General features: G+C 32.7%; 1 pseudogene; it reads right to left on the bottom strand.

Moving 5' to 3' along the window:
• Positions 1–232: 232 nt before the first annotated feature.
• Positions 233–2,608, bottom strand: LOC147382986 (glutathione transferase GST 23-like; annotated as a pseudogene).
• Between the last annotated feature and the right edge of the window lie 5,264 nt (positions 2,609–7,872).

Here is a 7,872-nt window from a genome sequence, read left to right on the forward strand (position 1 = left end):
TTTTAAATGCCACAAACAAATTACGAAGATTTGAGCCGGGATTGAGTGTGAACATATGAGTTCATTCATGCTTTGACTAGGGGGGAAGAAAGGCATATATATGATTTGTCTAATCAACCCGAAAAGGAGAGATCATGGAAACTATATATTATTAAAGTATAAGAAGGATGGTATAGTGCATCTCATGCATATTATTTTAATACTCGTAATGCCAGACAAATGTTCTAATTCACTACTCAAAGTGACTAGCTAGAATTTCTTTACGACCATGAAAATAAATTACCATCTTATCACTTGGTGGTAGACACTCTTTGATTCTGGGAATGTCGAGAAAATTGTTCATCCAAGAGTTTAAGTTGGGAAATTTGATTGGGTCCAAAGCCTTGAAGCAACCAACTTCCTCCCACACTTCCAACCAATGAGGAACCCAACCTAACACAATGTCCAAATACCCAATTGTTTCTCCTCCAAAGAACTTCTTCCCTTTGATCTCTCCATCAAGAATTGCAAGAGACTCCATGGTTAAATTTAAAGCCTTGTCTCGTTTTTCCCCTTTTGAGTACATAGCAGTGTATGCAGGATCCAATAACTGTCACAAAATTAACCAAGATTATATCAATAACTTTTACCAAAAAAATCAAAATATTTATATAATTTCAATAACAAGTCTTTTATTTTTTTTATAGCGGGATGTCCAGACTTATGTCCAACTTGAGGGACCGGATGAGATAGGGTCGGAGCCAAGGCATATGGATTCCTCCCTTAGGCACGTGCAACGCTCGCACATCACACCCACAAGATAAGTGAGGGAAGAAGATGACCCCAAGGAAATATTTCTCATACTGGGTATCAAACATACAACCCTCTCGGAGTTTCCATAACTAGTCTTTGCTACATAAATGGTTCATTGATTCAATCTAGGCCATTCATTTTGGAGTAATAGGCAAAACAAAGTTATAAATAATAATAATAAATAAATAAATAAATAAAAGTAAAAAAAGAAAAAGAGAACAAAGAAAAAAGAAGAGTTGAAATTGCATGATTATAATAGAAAATGGCAAAATCATTTAGTTGCCCAAATCACCAGTCCACATACCATGGATTTGATACAGGAGAGGTTCGAGAAAACTCGATAAAATAGTTTGGAAAAATGAATAGATGTGCATTAAGATTATATTATGGTAAATAGTTTTTATATTAATATATATATATATATATATATATGTTTAAAAATATGCCTAAAAGATTAAGACCAAGGTTCAAAATAGATGTCTAAGAAACTTCTACTAATCTCTAGAAAATGCGTGTTTTTACTCTCATCTCAAGTACAAATTGGACGCTATCGTCTAAAGGGTTGTCGATAACCATTCTACTTTTTAATGATAACACATCCTTTCCATTTCCTTAGAGAAATTCTTTGATTTGGGATTTTTTACTAAAGCGAGAAAAACTATTAAACTCTAAAGGGATAGGCTATGAGAGTGAATTAAAGAGTTATCGATAAAGAAATCAATGGTTGGCTAATGTCGATTGTCAATGCAATTGTTCCCTTCCTCTTCTTTTTAATTTCCTTTCATTTCATAGTCGCTTCTGTGTCATAGAAAAAAAAAAAAAATTGTCCGCTATGACAATGTATTGTAATCACTAACAATAATAATAATGGTCTTGTTACCGTGAGCCTAAAGTGCAATAAATACACCTTGGTAATAAGCATCTGAGGGTATTTTGGTAAAAAAAGATTTATTTGAAGGGTTTTTGGGTATAAAATTCAATATCTTAGGTGTATTTATTGCACTTTAACTGGTGCCATAAGACACACATTAACAAGACCCTATTATAATAGGGTTGGGGCCAATTGACTCTAGGGCTGTCAATGGATCGAATAAGCCTATAATCGAATCCATTCCGATAACTACAGGTTTGGATCAATATTTTGGATTCTGATAAGGTTTCGATCCGTTATCTTATTGGATCAGATCTGGATCAACCATGCACCGATCCGAAAAGATGTGCGAGGTTTATTTAGATTTTGTATATAAAAATCGGGTTTGACCCAATCCAATTGTTAATGGATCGGGTTTGGATCTTATTATTGAGTTCCGATAATAAATCTGATCCAATAAGAATCCGATATGAAACTTATTGGATCAGTACCAAATCAACCTTGACCTGATCCATTGACAACCCCACTTGACTTATAAAAAATGACTCATAAGAAACAATAAATCTTGGCAATAAAAGCACAAAATCTAATGTCGAAAAATTAATAATAAGAGGAACCAACACTCACCTTCTCTTGAGCAAATTTAGCCCAAAAGCGTGCCACGGCTCATTCGTAAGGATCTTCGGGCAATATGGGATTTTGCTTCCATGTCTCATCGATGTATTCAAGAACAATGGTGGATTCCGCGATGGGTTTCCCATTGTGAATAAGAACTGGAACCTTCTTATGGACTGGATTGGACTTGAGAAGCAGATCACTCTTCTTAACAAAAATATCCTCCTCTATGCATTGATAGTCTACTCCCTTCAGTTTCAAAGCCCATTGGACCTGGAAAACAGAAGGACTCACCCAACATGCCAACAACTTCACCTCTTGATTTGCCATCAGACCTTGTTTGCTAAAGCACCTAATTTGCTTCTTCTAATAGGTATATCTTCTTCCAAGAGTTCAATTTGATTATATATACATATATCTTCTTTGAAGAGTTCAATTTGATTATTTATATTGTGTATTATATAGAGTTGTTTTCAATCTTATGGAAAGAATCAACATGAATATTTTTTACACAATTTGTGGGTTGGTGTAGAATTCAATACTATTTTGGCTAATATCCTTTGGTTTTTGTAAATATTTGAGATACCCACTTTTTTTTTTTTCAAACTGATGACATATCCCTTTTACTATGGTCTTTTGTAAAAAAAATACAAATAAAATTACTAAAATACCCTCATTTTCATTTTTTCTGATAAAAAAATCTTCTAGGATAAAAACTTGATAGTCCTTATCCTTACTCAAAATCTCAATAATTCAGTCCTCAACGTGAATTTGTAGGGTGTTTATAGATAAATTCCTACTTTCAAAAAGTTCATCTTTCGAGTCATTACATCAAGACTAAAGTCAATGGTTAGGATTGTCCATTTTTGTGATATTTTGAGGATCATTCAAGCATCAAAGAGGTAGTCGATCAGCATGACTGCACAGATCGAAGTCAAACATGAGAACAGACCTAAGCATTGATATCATGCCAATCGCCATCTTGAATAAATAAATAGAACTTCTCTTCCCACACCAACTTTACTAAGATCACCCTAAGATATGTGCTAATTCTTTGGTGATTTCATACTTAATTGAGATGCTCTTAGCAAAAGTTGCTTAGATTCATAATCTTTGTGTTTTAGATATATTAGTGAAACACCTGAACATCGTTAACAACATGCATGGTGATAATGATTTTTGAAATGTACACTACACAAATCTCTAGTTCCATGGATCATCATCATCTTAATCTTATTCAAAAGATTTGGTGCCAGCTAAATGAATCATATGTCTTCATTCCATTCTCTTTATGGTCATTTAATGGAGGAAAAAATTAATTTAAAATCTACTCTTCTCTTTTTTTGAGATGCAAATATGGATGTTAAGCTTTTTTGTTTTAACTTCCACGGTGTGGATTTCCAACATGGATATGTGTGTAGTTAGTTTCATAGTGTAGTCCTAAGAGAGAAGAGGAGAAAAATGGATTCTCTTTTCTTTTCTTTAAGTAGTTACATGAGGTTGATCATATTCCATATGGTGTTTTATCTTTAGTAAGTGTATTGTTTTACATCAAATGTTGTTATTTACCAAACCGACAATTCATGATAAGGAATAGAGTAAAGATCTGACATGTAATGTTAAGTATCTATATAGCCCTCTCTAAGACGAAAGCCGTCTTCTAACTCTAGTTTACCTCTGAGGGTTGTTGGGAAGGTTGATTCAATATCGATTTTATCTGTTTTTCAATACCTGCATCACTTGAATACCTAACAACTCTTTCCCTCATTTGGAGTCATTGTCACAATATAGCATGGCATGCCTAAATTATTGCATATCTATTCAGTAGAGGACTCCCCTTTTTGGGATCCATATGGGTATTGAGCCGACATTTGGTCTTAATCGAGTCAATTATTGTGTGTTGTCAATATCTGCATTGTCGTACCGAGTTCTTTTGCGTTTTAAAATAGATAGTGTAATACCCCGGATTTTTATTTGTATTTCTAGGAAAATAAATAGTGGAACTTAAAGAAAATTCTGAAAGTGGTTAAGGTAAAACTTTAAGATTTTTCTATTTATTGTTTATAAAACCTGACTTCACCGTTGTATTCAAAATAGTCAAAAATATATATTTTAACCTTTAAGCATGCTCAAATTCGAGTTCAAACGAAAAATGTGCAAAATCCTCAATTTTCAAGTCGGACCGAACTAAAAAAATTAAATTTTTATTAGAGTTAGAATTAGTAAAATCCGACTACACTATTAAATCGCAACGAAAATTATAGAAAATGGAGTATTAGTTTGTCAGTTTTTGAGTTCGGAAAGTCGAATTATCATAAAAAACGAAAAAAGTTCAAAAATACCACGTGTGCTCTAATATTTTTATATATAAAAAAATTTCTAAATTTCGGTACTATTCATTATCTTCCAAACCTGTCAACAAAAAACAGTTGTGTTTTTTTTAAACGTTGATTTCTACCAACTTTAATTTCGATCTACATCGCGAACGGGACTCCATCGACATTCTGTGAAGAAGGGAAAAAACTTCTGTGACATCAAACTCTATAAATCCCATCTATTTTTTTTTCTTTTTTTCTTTCTTCGTATTTCATCGAAAATCAGTCGTACCATATATGGGAGTTTCAACCTTTTAACCCATGATTTTACCGACTTAAGGCCTAAATCATTCTTCGTCTCAGAAATGGTAAAGAATGTCATTGTCGAGATCTTCGAAACCAGCGGATCCATTTAAAAAATCAACAATCTCCACATCAAATCCACCTCGATTTTTGCATTGGTCGCCTCAATTCCTGCACATGTTCTTCAATTCTAATGCACAAAGAGTGGTAGGGGTTAATTATTTTTACTAGTAATCATAGATTTTGAAAATACATTTAGGATTTTATAAATCTTTCGATCTCATTTCCAAATGTAGAATTTTGGTCGTTTATTTCAAATTCATATAAAATATATGTGTTTTGATAAGGTCCCAATAACTTTACTTTGGGACCGTAATTTCCCGGATTCTATCACATTATAAATGCCAGTTCCTTTAAATAATTACAAAATTAAACTATTTATCCAAATTAATAGAGCTAATGAGATTTTATTGTTAATTGTAGATAAATAAAGCGCACGTGAAAGTTATCAAATCGCGAAACAACTACGGTTACAATACGCGAGCCGAAAGGAAGTTTCCAAAAAAACCTCGATCGATTTGGACGCCACGTCACCGCGCCGCGGTTAGGCTTTGGTGCTCCGCGGTGATTTCGAGGAATTTGTCCTCGAGATTTTCACAGAAGCTTCCAATTGCTTCGGTGGTTGTAACTGAATGGGTCGTTCGAAGCGAATCATCCGAAAAGTTGACCCGATTACCCGAATACGAATGTTATAAATTAGAAGGTTGATTTTAGAGAAGGGGTCTTCTCTTGGCTCTCTTCTTCTCTAATTTTTGATTTTTCCTCTCTTTAATCTTCTTTTATTCTCTGTAATTTTCCTTTGGGTGAGATCTTGAGTGTAGTGAGAACATCAAGAGTGAACCATTCATTGTTTGTGTAATTTTTGGGAGAGCTATAAAAGAAGAATTTCGGATCGATCATCATCTTCTTCACCAATGTTCTTTGATCTTTTATTAATTTCTGCAATTTTAATTCCTGCGATGATTGGCTAAATTCTCATTAGAGAAGTTAAGGAAGCTAGAGAAAATTAATCCCTCTAGTGTAGATTTAAATTCTTGCTTTGCTTACATGTTTTAATTCTGAAAATTCTATTCTGATTAAGGTAATCCAGCTTATAATTCTGATCCAACTTAGATAGCCATAATTTAGATAAGTTCAAAAATGGCTATGCTTTGTGAAAAATCAGAAGATAAGTTGGGCAATCTCAATCATGCAAGTGTTTTCATAATTATCTTTTAATTACTTTCAAGGATTTAATCGTTCCACCATCCAAACCATGAGCAATGACTTGCTCTATGGATTGAGTTGTATTTAGAATTTATCTATGTTATGGATTCATTGCAAAAGCCTACTTGACTTCTCTAATCTCTCTCTCTTAGATTTTCAATCTTTCTTTTCAGTTTCAATTTCACTTACAAATTAGTTGCTACTCTCATCTCTGTTTTTAAACAAATCAATTTTGTTTTTAAGAAAAATCTATTGCTAATTCTGTTTTGGCCTTTTTATCCGAATGAGATTTTGAATCTTCAATGTCCTTGTGGAACGAATTCGACTTACCAAAGTCCATCTCTTAAATCTTTATCTCTGCATCTCTATAGCAAGCTTTACAATCGATCATGTTTGATGTGTTTAATTGTATTTTATAACAAATTATACGTGGGTGAAACATTTCTCCAGATTACTTTCACCAGTTTAGTAATGTGTACTGCTCAAACCTCATTTTGATCCAATTTTTTTTAATAATTTTTTAATTTAAATGATAAAATAAATAAATTTTAAAGTTTGAGAAAGGGTTTAATAAAAAAAAAATTATATTGAGTTGGTAATTATCAAAAAATGAATGTTATGTTAGAAAAATCGAAAAAAACAAATATCAAAAAAAGGAAAAAAATGAATGAAACGGTAAAATGTCATAATCACACCCGAGGGGTGATGTCTGCATTTTACAGTATTGTGCTATGTATGGGTTGATTAACGGATATCCAAAGGTAATTTATTTTTGGTTGCATATTTATTTATGATTATATTAGCGCACTGTTATTTATTTTAGGTCGAGTGGCTATAATTGTATGGTGATAAATTGGATATCCATTCTCAACACTGTAATGTTAATTTCTTATTTATTTTCAAAAAATATATATATTATGTAAAAACATATGTAAAAACAATGTAACATCAATAAATTTTCAAAATATGGGTTATAAGTTTTTTATTGCGTTAATTTTTTGTGAAGATGATCTCTATGATGGGAAGATTATCCGAAAAAAAAATCAGCCAAATATGAAACTTCTAACCTCATTAAAAGTGATTTAGAATGCGGACCGTCGATTTTTTTTATTAATTTTTGCCAATAATTTGTAAATCACTTTTAATGGATTTAGAAGTTTCAAATTGAGCTGATTTTTTGTGATGATGATCTTCTTATCATAGTGACCAGCCAAAAATCAGCTCAATCAAAAACCTCTAACCCATATTTTGAACTGCCCTTATATATATGGAAATGTTCAACACCCTACACTTTACCCTACGCTTTACCAAATGTGTTTTGTCCTACATGGGTTAGAAGTTTTGGAATGGGCTGATTTTTGGTGAGGATGATCTCTACAATTAGAAGATTCTCCTCACCAAAAATCAGCCCATTCCGAAATTTCTAGCCCCATATTTACAAGTTGAAAAATCGTGGACCATCCATTTCTTGTAAACCATTTTTTATAGGGTTAGAAGTTTTGGAATGGGCTGATTTTTGTTGAGGATGATCTCATCACCATAGAGATCATCCTTACAAAAAATCAGCCTATTCCAAAACTTCTAACCCATATAGGACAAAACACGTTTGGTTAAGCGTAGGGTGGCGAACGGGACCCATATATATATAAGGTCAGGTTCTGTGTACATATATATCTACTCATATATCTACAACGTGTTGTCCTATGTGGT

The sequence above is a fragment of the Akebia trifoliata genome, chromosome 16, assembly GCF_017979445.1.
Source record: "Akebia trifoliata isolate Shusen 1 chromosome 16, ASM1797944v1, whole genome shotgun sequence".
Lineage (NCBI taxonomy): Eukaryota > Viridiplantae > Streptophyta > Magnoliopsida > Ranunculales > Lardizabalaceae > Akebia > Akebia trifoliata.